We start from the raw sequence: 15,766 nt of genomic DNA on the forward strand, positions 1-15,766 counted from the left end.
GAGAAACACTGATATACGGTATGTCCCACAGGTATAGGTACTAGGGAAACAGCCCCTGCTACCATGGGGCTCAACCCTTCTATCCTTCTTCTGACAGGTGTTCTCAGGTCTCCCCCCATGCAGAGCAGTGCAGCAATTTATTAAAAGTATATTGCCTTCTCCAGCATCAGATCCTCCTCTTCTGTGTAGCCATCTGTTGTCATTCTCCTCCCTTACTCCAGAGTATTTCTGCAAATCCCATACCATCACTTGGAATACAAGAAGCCTTGGAAAATGAAATGAGACAAATGACAATGGGTTGATGCATGGAAAAAGGGAACCTGATATTGGGGGAAGTAATATGCTTTTAATCCACTGTTGCCCTACTACTCTTCATGGGGTAAGAGGGTCCCATTGGTTTTATTATCACCTATGGTGGACAGATTCCTGGCCAGGGGGGTCACGAGTGAGGGGCAATGTTGGAGAACCCATCAACTTTTTCTGGGGTGGCCTCATCATTTGTGGTTACACCTCTGGTAATGTTTGATTTTTTCTTTTGTCCTTTATACAATGTTCACCCTTTTAAGTTGTTTTCTTATGCACAGTTTTCATTGTTTGTGAATTTAAAAAATAGTTTTTTTGTAATAATTATTTTGTAAAAAATAGTTAATTTTTGTAATGATTGATTAATGAAGGAACCAAAAAAACATTGTGGTTTGTTAGAATATTAGGGATATTGTGCCATGCAATACAATTATTAGCACAGGTGAAATATATTTTATTCAAATTAATGTCTATGTTCAAAGAGAATAAACATTTGTTTTAATGAAAGACTCCTTTTATACCAAGGTCACAGAAGTCACCAAGACTGATTTATTGGTCCATACGTCTGGCTCTTGATTGAACATCACATTAATGACATAAATGAAACAATTCTAAGGAAGATATTCCATTATACATAACACATAAGTAATTAATTTGTCCTTATCAACATCCTAATTCTAAGATTCTAAGCCAGTTATATCGGGACTTTGTTGACTGAAAACACTGTTAAATTGCATCACTGGTCACAAGCTGAAAAAAAAAATAGCTTAAAATTCCAAACTTTTTCTTAGAACCTGCATAGCTGGAACTCAGTGCAATCACAATGCCCCTGATTCATCATTGAAATCCGCGATCGCTAGAAGCGCGAAAATACGCGCGACCGGCGATCGCGGATTACCGCGGTCCGGACTCGAGGATCGCGAGTAAAAAGCTGTCGGATAAGCGCGGCTTCGTGCGCGAGCTTTTCCGGTTGTTGAATAGCGCGATCGCGCACGATTCCGGATCGCTAATACGAATGCGCGACCGATAATCCGATTTTGCTTGATGAATCAGGGGCACAGTCTGTGAAATGTGATTTTCTCTGATTTTATAAATTATTAATTATTTTAAGGCAGAAAAAAGGGGTTGACCTTTCTAAATCTAATTTAGGCATTTCTTGGAATGTTGGAAGCAAAGTGCACTCAGCTGCACAACTTGAGACCTATGCAGAATTTGGCAGGAAACTATATTGTCTACAAATTTCCAAACCTTATTTTAAATAACTCGATTCAAAAAATATATTATATATGGATATGTTTTCAATGCTGAATTAATACATTTGGAATTAAGTTTGCCCATGAATGCTGTATTAGTTTTCTCATACAATACTGTTTTCAACTTTTTGATCTGTTTTTGCATCTTGGTAAACATTCTTAGTACTGATGATCATCTCCAGCCTTTTATAGCCTCTGTCAGCATCAGCTGCACATTGTTGATCTGGATTGGCCTCCTGATAATTAAACCATGCTTTTATGTTCTGTGTTGACAGAAACATTTATAGTCTTTACTAGAAATTCATGTGACAAAGTGACAATGAAGCAAAAGAGCTGAGAGTGATTACCCAATAACAGGGGGTGTCTGGATAAGAACCTACATGGCACAATCAACAAGGGTCATTTTAACTAAACTACAGATGAAAATAAAGACTAAAAACAATGGTAAAGCTACATTACATGGTAAAGTCTATATGAAATTAAGGTCATTATGTTTGTTTTGCTGAATACATACATACATGAGAAGTACATACATACTACTTCAGAAGTAGGGATGGAAGGCAATTGTCACAAAACTGATTTGGCCACAAAAATCCTATTATCAAGAGAGAAGAAATTTTTATTAAAAAAAATACACTTTTTTGTCATTTCAAGAGTTTAACTTGCCAACTAGACAAGCTCTATTCAAAGTTCCTGAATATGATATTATTTCCAAAGTTGTAGGTGAATTTATGGAAGGATAACTCCTGTGGATTTTTTTTCTATAAATTAAAATGAAAAAATAGATAGTGAAAAAACATTTTTAAAGACAACCGCAAACTTTTCAATTTAATTGCAAAGCCTCTGAAATTCTTCATTCAAAAGTTGTGCCTTGCTGGCTCCAAATACTGTTACATACGCTTGAGAATGGAAATGTCGCCATGCCCCTTTTGGGGATTTAACTTTTTTATTATAAGGAAGATAATCATGTGGTTTTATTACATTTATACTTTACATTGTATGGAAATAAGGTTTTTGAAGGAACTTTCTGAAGTGACTGACATTCTGGAGTAGCAGAGTAATAAATGGGATTATGTTGCCCAGCAGAAAGTGGGACCTGGCATTGTACTAGCCTAAACAACAATAAAATAAAAAGAATGAGAAGGACATGGTAAGCCACTTCCGTTAAGGTTGGCAGTTTTGTTCGAGCACCGTGCATGCAAGGTGAGAGTATATAATCCTGGCCACAAATATGGCATTTTCAGGCCAATTTAACCACATTCTTTTTGATGATCAACAATATAGTTGTAACATTCTTTTGATTATTTTGCATTAGATCTGGTTCAAAGTAGTTTAAATTGCCTGATAATTGCTATATGCACTAGGGGATACTAAAAGCTCTGTTTGCCTCCACTTTATACCTGTCAGCTGTGTTTAGTAATCTCTTTCATTATTATAAAGGAATACACAGTTACTTAAAATAAAATTTAACTATATTTATTCTGAGCAAATATGCTGTAAAAAGTCTGGTATAATACTTACATAAGCATTTATCAATGTTATCTAAAAATAAAGCTAATCCTCAAAAGAAGTACTCAGGCCCACCATAGGAGTCTGTACCGGGCATCTGATGCCAATTAATCCACAAGGGTGACAAACACCTGTGTACATAGAAAATCTGAGCAAGGTTTACCAATTATATAAATGGTAAGTGTAAACCTTTTTTCTTTTTTTTTGGAGGAGGGGAGGGGTTGAATGTCTTTTATCATACAAAATAAAAAAAATCTTCCAATAAAATAATGTATTTGAATGCTAATAAATTGTATATGAACATTTTCAGGATTCATATATATTTGTGTATATAATCTCAAAGATGTGTTTTATTATTATCATTTTTTACATATCTGATGGTTCATTTAGAATTGTATAAAAATGGTGTAAAGATTGCTAACAATTATTTTACTGTTATAATTTGTTTAACATGTAACATGTAAGTTGATTTGAAGGGGTGACCTGTCAGTGATTTTTACAGAAGGTTCACAAAAATGTGTTCACCTTGGAATTGTTACGAAAAAAGGTGCTTATAAATAAATCTGTTTTTAACCAATAGAGTGTTCCCAAGTGTAAACGCAAAACGTTCAGGGTTTGTATAGTTACCCTCAGCAACTAAAAAGAATTCAGACTTCCCCAGACTGGGAATTTCTTTCCCTGATTCTGATTCTTGCTCTTGATGAAGGTAGGAAAAGTGAGTAAGCAGAAGACAAAACATTTCAGCGATACAAGTGGTTTTTCAATACATGGTGAGTCCCAGCTGCTGCTTGACCGTTAAAGAAAGAATAAGAAATAGGCAAGCCATCTTGCCAATTAAGTGCCACAGCACACTAACCATATCCCTGGTTTCACTTTGTGAAAAAAGTAATGAAACATTTATGAAAATAAGAACTCTGTGCTGAGTGATAATAGAGGTTTCTGCCTCATTGTGCTATGGAACAACAGAGGCACTGAGAAGCTACTAACAGGTATGACAAAAGAAGCAATCACTCTCAGCAGATATAGCCTCATGTCTCTCCCTCAATACAAAACAAACCCCTTTTCAAGGTGGAATTCTGCAAAGGAGCACTTTGTTTGCCACTTAATAGTTTTAATTTTCTAGACCATATGCTTGCTCACTTGGCAAAGCTATTGATTCACCTTTTCTATTAAATGAGGAGGTTAGAAGTAGAGAGGTGACAAGGAGCCGAAAGGTCAATTTCAGATTTTCAGCTGACCATAGTATTGTACAGCAGCTTTATTTGTGTTCCCAATCACTTACAATAAACTGAAAAAGAGCAATTAGAAACAATTTTGTGCATGCAGTTCCATTTCAGTGGGGTTGGGATGCCTTTCCTGAAAGCAAAATTGCACATCTGGCCATTTGGCCATACTTTTCCTCCTCTGAAGAAAGAATTGCCCTAAATGCAAGGGTAACTTAAATACTATATATATATATATATATATATATATATATATATATATATATATATATATATATGGAAATACTTAACGATGACCAAAATTACCAATTTACTAATTACCAAGCAAATACTTCAATATTTATATTCACAGAAGACTCCTTAATCCATGAAATCTCATTGATTTTCCAAAATTTAAATATCTAATTCAAAGTGGAGTTATAAATCCTTTAAGGGGATCATTTCCTTACTATTGGATTGGTGTAGAAAGGAATACCAAACAAACGTGTACATGAGATGTGATGATCTGAAATCCACACATTTTTAGCTATATTATAATGCCTATTAAATTGTTTATAATGCACTCATAGCTTCTTTTTACCCCTAATATTTAAAAACCACTGTATTACAATCAAAGAAACTCTACATTTCAATACAGATGATATCTTTTTTGGGTCTAAATTCTGTATAACTTCCTGTTACTAGTACTAATTTCAAAGGAAAAGAGTTCCAAGACAACCTGCATTAGAATGCAGGCTAGTCTATGGTATGCCAGCTCAACTAGTCCATGTTTTAAATGGAATATAAGGCAGCAAATCATTTAAAGGGCAAGCAAGGGATAACACAGATGTCCAGCAATGGTTTTAATTGTGCTTGCAGTCCATCCAGCAGAGATTAATCAAGAATTAGGTAGCAGAAACTTCTAACACTTGTAATGCATGATCCACAATGTGCTAAAAAATAACACATTTTAGTACAAGTAAGAACTTATATAGATGAATTGAAAGCCTAACATTGAAGTTCAGCTTTAAGTACAACACCAAACACTTATTTGCTTCATTCTCTCCATCTTTTTTCTCTGCCATTAGCAGAGCCTGTTTACTGTGTGATCTTCATCTGCGCCTGGGTGAATCTCAAAGATGAATGTTTAATGATATAAAGAGATTAGATATGGAGGGAATTCTCTGTACTATTACCTTCCTGAGCTCAGCACTTTTCCCAGCAAATTGAGCTTGTGTCAGCAAAACGCGGCCAAAGATAGCCAGGAAGTAACAAGCCATTAAACCTGGGATCTCAATTGTACATGAAGCAGCTAAGTGCAACTAATGTCTGTTGAATGAGCCTTGTTACTTTGTATCACCCTACGTTGATATTAAATTTAAAAATAAATGTGTCAAGATGTCAGGTCCAAGATAATTACATGTCCTGCATATCCCAATGTTAAGCTCTCCCTATCACAAATTACATTTTTACAAAGTTTTTGAGTGTTTCTACCCAATTTGGTGTTCTAGATACCCAAGTTTAATTTTTCATTGGATACAATAATTTGTAAAAAGAGTGAGAGCCTCTCATAATGGCATTGGCAGATATGTAGTTCAAAGACAATGATCTCTCCAATCCAATCCCCAGGGTACATAGAAAGAACTGTTGGGTAGGGTTAACTCACCAGCAACTACCAAATGAAATAATAATTTATGGATAGTCTGGCCATTTAAATCAGAATTTCCAGAAGATTTGTTTATATCTGTCACTCTAACAAAATCCAACTTCATAGAAAGGGCGAACTTTATTTTATGCACTGCAAACTCTTAGCAAAAATACATAAATAAAATATAGAGTGAGATTTATATAGGTGATCATTTCTAACTGGTTTGGACTTCTATATACTCATCGTCATACTGTAGGTCTCATTCTAAAAATATTGAAGGGGTTTGTATTACCTTCTAAATAGAATATAGATGGGAATAAAGTTTAAACTTTTCTGCAGTATAAATTAAAACTGGAGTTTAACTTCAATGCATTTTAAATAGTATGCTATGATCAACACATGATTACCATTCTATGCAGTTAAAGAAAGACACCATTGTATCCTCAAAAAAAAAAAAATCTTTACTTTCATGTCAGCAGGGAGACCAAAATCTCAGTCTGCTTCACTGGGGAATTAATTTGTTTAGCGTTAACAGATTTCATTCTCTCTGCTAGCAGCACACATATGAGGTGTTAAACTACAAGTCTGAGCTTGATGGCTGCATGGGGTGCGATATATGTGTTTGCATACATTTTCATCTGTTTAACACAAATACGACACTGATTATATATGGCACACACTACAGTCACTTCAACAGCATGGCTAAATATGTGTAAAATAATTAGCTGCCTTTCACAGGATGCAGGTTTAGCAATTCTTCTCTGGTATTATTATGGAGCTGGGTGGCAGTAAGAAAATTGTTAGCGGTGATGTAAGCCAAAGAAACAAAATAGAACTCTTGCTGTGGAGGGAGTCATTTTCAGACACGGTGCTATGCAAAAGTTGAATTCTAGGCAGAAAAAGGCACCATCTTATTCAGTTTATCAAAAATCAATAAATAGCCTTTCCATATAATTTCTGCACACTACTGAATGTGTGTTACTAAGTGCTATACTGCAAATTACCATGTGTTGTATTAAACAGATAACGAATTCGGTCATACCTAACAACTTAGTCTTTTTAAGAGGCACAGCTATGGGAAGGAATAATGTGTAGCACATATAGTAGCATGCTGTAGCTAAACATGGCTTGAAACAAGGGTTAGAACTAAATTCTTACTTAATGGTCAACGGCACAGCCTAAAACTCGGAAGAAGAAAACAAATTCAGAGAAATGACAGTAAACACCACAAGGTGAAAAGAAATGTCCCACCACATCTTAAAGGAAATAGTTAGTTACCAATGAACAGTGTGATTTTGGCTTTTCAGTCAGGTTGTTCCCTGTTCTGATTTTCTAGATTTGACCTTGGTTTGACATTGACTCTGTGATTGCCACCTGCCCTGACCTCGATCATTTACCTGACCTTGCTTTGTCTGGCGCCTGCCCTGACCTCAGCCTGTTACCTGATCTTGCCATGTCTGCTGCCTGCCCAGACCTCAACCTGCTCAACTAGGGTCACCGATCTTTCACTCTTTGTAGGGTGCACTGGTGAAGACCTGGGGGTCACTTAGATTCTGCGCCTCAGGTAATCCCATGTCAACTGTCACTTACATTGCTGTCCAGAAAGAATGTCACCCTTACAGATAGCCAAAAAGATTATTGGTGTCAGTCAAACTGACCTGAGAGGTCTGAACTATTCATGGCTCAAGGAACCCCAAACAACTTCTCGGGAAACTCTTATGTTCCATGGAACCCTGGTTGAGAAACACTGGTCTAGAAGGCCAAGCTACCTGATCATATAGAAGAGGGTGCAAAAGACAAAGAGAAATTGTAAAGTTAGGAGTGAGAAACATATGTCTCTGATCCAGGTACACACCTACAAAGCCACCCTGATTTAAATACCTTAGGACAATTTGTTTCTGGCATGACCAAGCCTAACTCAGATAGCCCTTGAAGAAGGCACTACAAGCAAAGAAAAAAAAGCCAGGGGGTCCTAGGCCCACCAATGCCTAGCAGCTAAACCAGCTCAGTAGGCCTCAACGGGCCTCTTTTCCACTGAAGAGATTATTTTGGCATCCAAAACAGAGCTGAAGAGATGGCACCGTGACTCAAGTGGCTAGCACTTCAACTTGCAGCTTTAAAAACACAGGTATGCATAGAGTTTGTATGCCATCAATGTTTTTGTGTGGGTCATCCACAACCCCAAAATCATGCATTTAGGTTAACTGGTTCCCTCATGAAATTGTCCTTCGTATGTGATAAAATGAAATGTTGTCCACTAAAAGATGCTTAGACCATCTAACCTTTCTATACACATGCCCGACCAGTTTGAAAAAATCAGAATGTTTCTAGGCTAGTGGCATGTATTTTTCCACTTGAAGGCTCATTAGGCGAACAAAGTGACTGATCTTTAGCGTAGTCCTGCTTCAGGGGAGTAAAGGGATTGCATTCATTTTTGTTGTAGACACAACAATAGGCGATTGTAGAAATGACCAGTAAGCTCAATTCTTATGTGGAGGATGAACCAGTGTACAGATATCCAAAGCTGTAAGTGACCAGAGATACTAGCAATGCCTCCAGTGCCAGTGGTAGGTCCAGGAAAGTAAGACTATTAGGATCTTGGTATGGAAAGCGTATCATACCTGGTGTCCTAGGGGGTCATAATCTAAAGGTCTCTAAGTCAAAATTGCCTATATCTGGGCTCAAGGGCTGACCCCCACAGAAAGAGTCACAAGATCTGGTGGAGAATACACTGGCAGAATTATCACCACTCATTTCACTAGTACTGCATGGACAAGAAAAAGATTCTAACAGCCTGCTCTTTGTATATAATATGCTGGTACCCATTAACTGTCCCATCACAGGTTGCTCAGTTTGTATGGGAATCTGGTATCATAAAACCTGCTAAACAAAAGTCTTTTAAATAATATAATATTTATTATATGGATAATATTTCAAATTAGGTTTACTGTGGCTGGGCCTGGCTTCTGCTATGTGATAAAAGAAGCAGAGTCAGAGTAATTGACACCCCACAGCTGTAGCCATGTTAATTAAATATTGTGACTCGATATAGGGCAGCAGGCTGTAGACACAACACAAAAGGTTACGTAGAGTTCAGTTGTGAATCATAAAGTAGTGCCAAGTTTTACCAGAGAAATAGTTTTAATTTCACAAAATGACTACATGATAAAGCAACAATATTGTGTGTGGGATTACAGTGTTGAGAGCGAAATTATTTTCTAAACAGAGAATGGCCATTATAACAGCTTGAAATCTTTTCATTTGTTGAACTGCCTCTTTGGAGAGACTTTAGAAAAAGATTGTATGATTTGCATTTGTGCATTAACAGGCTCTGAATATCTGCATTAAAGCTGAGCTCCAGGCACAGATAAAGTACACCAATATTGTAGCCCTGCAATCATTTAGACATCCTCGAATGTATTTAAACGCAAGCAGTAGGGATGAGAGAGATTGCCTCTGACATTCTCGCGAAAATTTCCCCAAACTTCCGATGGGTGCATGAAATTTCAGCAAACCGATTTCCCGAATTCCATTGAAGTGCAGGTTCCCACGCTCCCTGGGCTGTACTTATCATTGATAAGTATATCCCAGGGAGCGTGGGAACCTGTGGTCACAGCTGTGAGCACAGCTGGCGAACTCCAGATGAACTCCCAATGGAGTTTCTTCATTGAGAGTTCATCTAAATTCAGTTCCCATGGTCACTGGGATATACTTATCATTGATAAATACAACCCGGGGAGCGTGGGAATCTGTGGTCACATGCGAGTGCCTCCAATCAGCTGCGACTGCAGGCGAACTCCAGATGAACTTTCAATGGAGATTTTCCCTTGAGAGATCATCTGATTTCGGCGAGAACACGACCTTGTGGTGAATCACAAGGTGGTTCTCGGTTACATGTTCTGTAAGCGAGAAAGGCCCAATTCCCCGCCAGATCGAAATTAAAAATTTTGCTCACTCATCCCTAGCAAGCACTTTAGCTACCTGATTTTGACTCCTGCAGTCCATACACTGCGTAGCCAATCAGTTGTAATGCAGTACAAGCTAATCAGTTTCCTGCTTCTCCTTTACCTGCTAAATAGCTTGCTTGGGTAGAGACAAGACCTGGGTTAGTTGAAATAAATTGAAAAATTGTGATCAGGTAAGTCCTTTATTGCAGAAGAGACAGGTAATGTCCCTTCTCCAATAAAATAAACTTACCTGCCTGATCACAAATTTTTAATTATATTCACCTAACTTTGCTCTGTCGCTGTGCCATCATCTTAACTCGATCCTCTTCCAGATCTTCGGATATCACAATGGGACAAGCCAAAATAAAGTAACTGCTCTGTACGCGTATGGGGGTTTTATTATTTCTGGCAGCCAGGAGCATGCATGTGAACAATGTGAACATTAAAGAAAAGATTGCGAACAGGGAATGTTTTACTTACATTGCAGAAGGGACACCATCTTATATTGCAGAAGGAACATAATCTGTCCCTTCTGCAATAAATTAACCTGTCTGCTCACAATTTTTTCTAATCTAAGCTTTGTTCTGCTTTATTCTGCTGCAGATGGTCTAAACATGTGGTTGTCTCTCCTTTGCCACTGCTTTGAATTTACATTTGTCCTTAAGGACAAAATTATACTGTTCTCTGCAGTGTCCACCTTCCCCTTAGTTCTAAGTATTCCGAACTCTTTAGCTGTATCACAGCTAAGCAAAGTTGTTCCTTTACCATAAATTTTATAGAACTAGTTTCCCATAATCCCATCCCTAGCAGTTGGGTACTGGAACCAGATGCATTAGCTTGTGGGTGTTGCACTGTATGGAATGTTTTTCTATGCTTATCAAAATGTCAATCCATACCTGTATTGTCTTAACTGGTAAAGCTACTACCTGTGTGGGTCAGGTGTGAAAAGAACTTTACATTTAGATATATTATTCATGTCTGCTGACATGTGATTTACTTTCACATTCACTTTCACATTCATGTAAAGCTCATCTCCTATATTACCTCCCTTCTAGGCTTTCTATCTCTTCTAACCTATCTGGCATCTCCTTTAACTTGTAAAGCGTGCTTGACTCACATACATCCTTCCCCAATGCCATTCCTGGGTGCGGAGAACCCAAACTTAGCACCACTGTGGCCACTGACTGCCCCTGGCAGTCCCCACAACAAGGATGTTAGAGGGAATCTAAAAGGGCGGGAAATCTAATGGGAAAAGATTAGATTTCCTACCTATTTCTCTTCTGGTGGCAATTTTATATTTCCCCCTATATTTCAGTGGCGGAGGCCACCAAAACAAAATAGGATAACTTACCACAAATGAAACACCAACTGCAATAAAAACAGAGTTTCCAATAACTCATTGCTCACTAAAAATTCACTGTAATTTAAAAAAGTATTAGTTTATGACAATTTTTATTTCTAAATGATAAAAGATTGTGCTGCAAGGAAACAGAAGAAAGGCATTAGTCACAGCTCCATGCACAGCCCTACGTGAATATTGCCAAAAATGTGTTTTTTAAATGAGCATTTATAGAGCTGTGCATGTTTGTAAATTTGTGAAATATTTCACTCTTGCAGTAGTAAAAGCTTTTTTATTCCTGTAATTCTGGACAAACTTGTTTAGTTCAATATAACCTTATAATTAATTGGATTTTAGCTGTTGTGTGTGTTGGGATGGGTCTGCACATGTTTCCTGTTAGTGGAGCCAGTTGCTATACACAGACGCGGCTGGAAGTAACTCATCATAACACCAGGCTCATACAGTACAGTGCAGACTTGAAGAATGATAACAATAAGTGAGATGCAAGCGTTCTGGCTTTAGTGCTTATTGTTCCTTACAATCCCCTAAACTAAACAGCGTCTGAGATAATTGTAGTATATTGCCCTATACAGGAAATCTCAGTTTTACCAACTGACTATCGTCATTGTATTTCTAATCTTGCATAGGCGTGCATTAAGCTTTTACGTTTTTTTAATACCTTATTGTCAGTTTGTTATATTTATTCATAGTGTGAAGCATCTTTGTTAACATCACCAGTTACAAAATGGGTAGTGGTATTAATTCAAAGAAGAGTAATATATATATATATGTATATATATATATATATATATATATATATATATATATATATATATATATATATATATATATTCAAGTTTTTATTAAATATATATAGTATAAAAAAAAACATGATTACAGCACACCTCTAGTCAAAAACCATGTAACGCCTCCACCTCCCTCCCATCATTCTCTAACCCACCCCAAATGTTTTCATTACCTGGTGGCATACTCACCAAAGTTGCCAGACAAGTCCCCTGATGGTGCAACTTCCAAAAAATGGTAATTTAGTGCTGCAGATTTGCCTATACTGGTTGATCCACCACTGGACAGCGAATAGGAAGTGTCCACGTCTTGCAAGCAGTGAAATGGACACCAAAAAATAAAAAAGCAAAAGAATTGTGTTAACACTCCAATGTACCTTCAAATTAACACAATGCCAGGGAGGAAAAACCTCAGCAATTATTTTCTTAAAGAACCAATCGTTTCTGTCCATAAATCTGGGAATGGTTAAAAAGCAATTTCCAATTCAAAGTCCAAGATTGCTATCATTCTCCATCATTGGGTCTGATTTATTAAAGCTCTACAAGGCTGGAGAAGATGCACTATCATCAGTGAAGCTGGGTGATCCAGCAAACCTAGAAATGGATTTCTTCAAAGTCATTTGCTATTTGCTTTGATTTCTATGAAAATGTTTTGAATCCTGGAACAGATCCGTTCCAGGTTTGCTGGATCACCCAGCTTCACTGGTGAAAGTGTATCCTCTCCAGCCTTGTAAGGCTTTAATAAATCCTGCCCACTGTCATTCAACACAGTGTGAAAGATTTTTTAACCCAAGGTCAGATCATGTAATACTCTTAAAAACTCCTTTAATTTGGAGAAATATTGAAAAAAATCAGCACAAAAACCTCATACCAACTGCCTTGCACAGGGTGGGTGGGTGATGATTTTGGCTTGTTTTGCAGCCACAGGACCCGGGCAGCTTGCGGCCATTGAGTCAGCTATGAACTCCCAAATGATTCTAGAGTCAAGTGAGAGGCCATATGTGCGACAGGTAAAGTTTTTCCAAACATTGGGTCAAGCAACAGGACAATCATGCCAATCACACCATAAATCTACAACAGATTGGTAGAAAAAAGAAAGGACTCAAGGTGACCACTCCAAGTTGAAATGTTTGGCGGGAGCATGAGCTGTGAATAAATGAATGCCTGCAAATCTCAGTGAAGCAATGTTGTAAAGAAGAGTGGACCAAAGTTCATCCTTATTGATATGATAGACTGATAAAGCCCTAAAGAATTGAAGATTTCAAGTTATTGCTGATAAAAATGGTTGGCCAAGCTATTGAATCATGGGGTTCGTAATTTTTCATATGTGGATTTTCCATTTTGGCTTCACTTTTGTTAAAAAAAATGGCATGGTAGAATCTGTTGCGTGTTGGATATAAATAATATTAGAACCTGCTAAAGAACAGATAATTTTAATAAGTTCCGTTATGTAAGACAAATAGAAGAAGGTGTACTTTCTTTTTCTCATGGTGGTATATGAACTCCTAAGTTTCTTAACAACTCACTGGTAGATATTCACACAATCACACAATCTTGTCACTGAAACCCAGTTATTCTTGATTTGGGTGTCACCATCTTGTCTCTATCACAGCACAGAACAAATTATAACAGGCCTGCACATTTATGATAGTTTTCCCGTTCCTGTCACAGTCATATGTCTCACTGTCTGCATAAATTAGGGCCCAAGGGGAGTAGTTAGACCGAGATAATGGTTTGAATGTTGCCTTTGACAAAAAACAAAGACTACATTTGTAGGTCATTACCGCACTATTAGTCTGATTGCACCGCTCATTTTGGGTAAATTAGTTCTATACAGCTAATGGAGCAGAATGTAAAGTTTCCAATATGTTTATATGATTCTGGTATGTAAAGGTTTACTTTAAGCAAAGAACAAAGAGCAATACAACATTTCAGCATTTATTAGTATCAAAACACTGCTGAAAGTAGTCAAGGTCATTGATCCACAACTGTGTATAAATGCATTAATATCCATTATATATGATTTCATCTCTTTATTTTTTGTTGGCAGTAGAAATGTAAGAAAAAAAAGTCTCTAATGACAGAAAAACATATTCTGCGGGATTTGTGATAAATGACTCATTCGTTATATCTCTCTCCCCATGCAAACTGGAAGCAAAACAAATGAAGATCTTTTGACCTCTACCTCGTACTTAGTGATACAAGACACATTCAATTTCATCACGTAGCAATTGAAGATTTAACCCTTTTTCTTTTCTAAGAAAGAACTGAAATTTCAAGCATTTCATTTTAAAATTTGTGTGAACAAATGTGACGGCCGACTGAGATATATATCTAACATTCAAGGGGTTCTCTATTTGTCCTTGAATAGAACTAATCCAACCTTGGGTATTGTGTATTTAGAACTAAAAACAAAATAATATATGTAGCAGCTTACAAATATTTGGCTATGTACACGCAGGACGTTGGAATGCAGTTACTGCTTCCTCATGCCAGGGAACCATTTGAAGCCGACAGTGATTGGAGACGTGAATGGTGGGCAGTGCTTAGAGGTGGGTAAGGCATGGGGCGGCATAATGATGGAAATGGGTGTTGTAGTGGGCAGGGAATGGGTGTAGATGGTAGGGGCCCCAAGGTCAGTTCTACACAGGGGCCCAATGTTGGCTATGTCCACTACTGGGAAGATGATAGCATGTTAGGTTAGTTCAAAGGAAGTGGCCAAAAAGAGTAAGTGCACTTATCCTTTAAGCAGTTTTCACAATTTTAAGCCTGTTTATTCTTTAAAATTTTGGATTAACTTCCAATCATACGTGATGTGGAAATCCCAGGAGGCCCTGTGCTCCTATTCTGTCTTTATAGCCAAATAACGACAGAGAAGGGGAGGGGCTTTACAAAAAAAGTTGTAAACACCCCCCCCCCCCCCAAAAAAAAAAATGAACAAATGAAGAAAAAAAAATAAATCAAATATTATTGGAAAAAACAGAAACAGCAAAAAACAATAAAAGAGGAGGCAGAAGCGACAGATAATTAGGGCTGATTTGGGTTAACTAAGGATTATTAAATAGGAATACATTTTATAAAATGCATTATGAACGTATTTATAAAATGCATTGATAAAAATATAACGGCAACTAAGCGTTAACGGTGGATCAATCTTGCACATAAAGCAAGATTGACTTAATAAAGCAAAATTATTGACTTAATAAAGCAAAATAGGCCACAAACAGAACACCACCACCACTATAATTCACAGTTGGGATAATTATGCTAAAATGCACTGTTTTTCTTTCTCCAAATATAATGCTTTTTATTTAAGCCAAAAAGTTCTATTTTGGCTTTAAGCATTCCTAAAACATTTATCGACTCTGTCCACATGAACGTAACTGTAAACCATCAGGAAAATTTTTGGGAAAGAGCAGTGGCTTTCTTCTTGCTACCCTCCCATACACACTATTGATGTTAAGTGTTTTCCTGATGGTGAACATCAACATTCACCAATGTCTTCAGTGGCATAAAAGTTACCCTAGTTTCCTGTGTAATAGTGTTGGTCGAATAGCTCACTATTCGATTCGTCAGCTATTCGCTCGAATGTAGCAAAATTATTCGGGTGGTCGAATTTCAAAGCCGAACACCATTAAAGTCAATAGGAGGAAAAATTCAGGTTTTTTTCAGCACTGTGTAGAGCTTCTACAGCCTCCAAACAGATGTACAAAGATACATTATAAAAGGATACATAAAAAGATACATTATAAAAAGATACAT

This window comes from Pyxicephalus adspersus, chromosome 6 (genome assembly GCF_032062135.1).
Source record: "Pyxicephalus adspersus chromosome 6, UCB_Pads_2.0, whole genome shotgun sequence".
NCBI classification, from domain to species: Eukaryota; Metazoa; Chordata; class Amphibia; order Anura; family Pyxicephalidae; genus Pyxicephalus; species Pyxicephalus adspersus.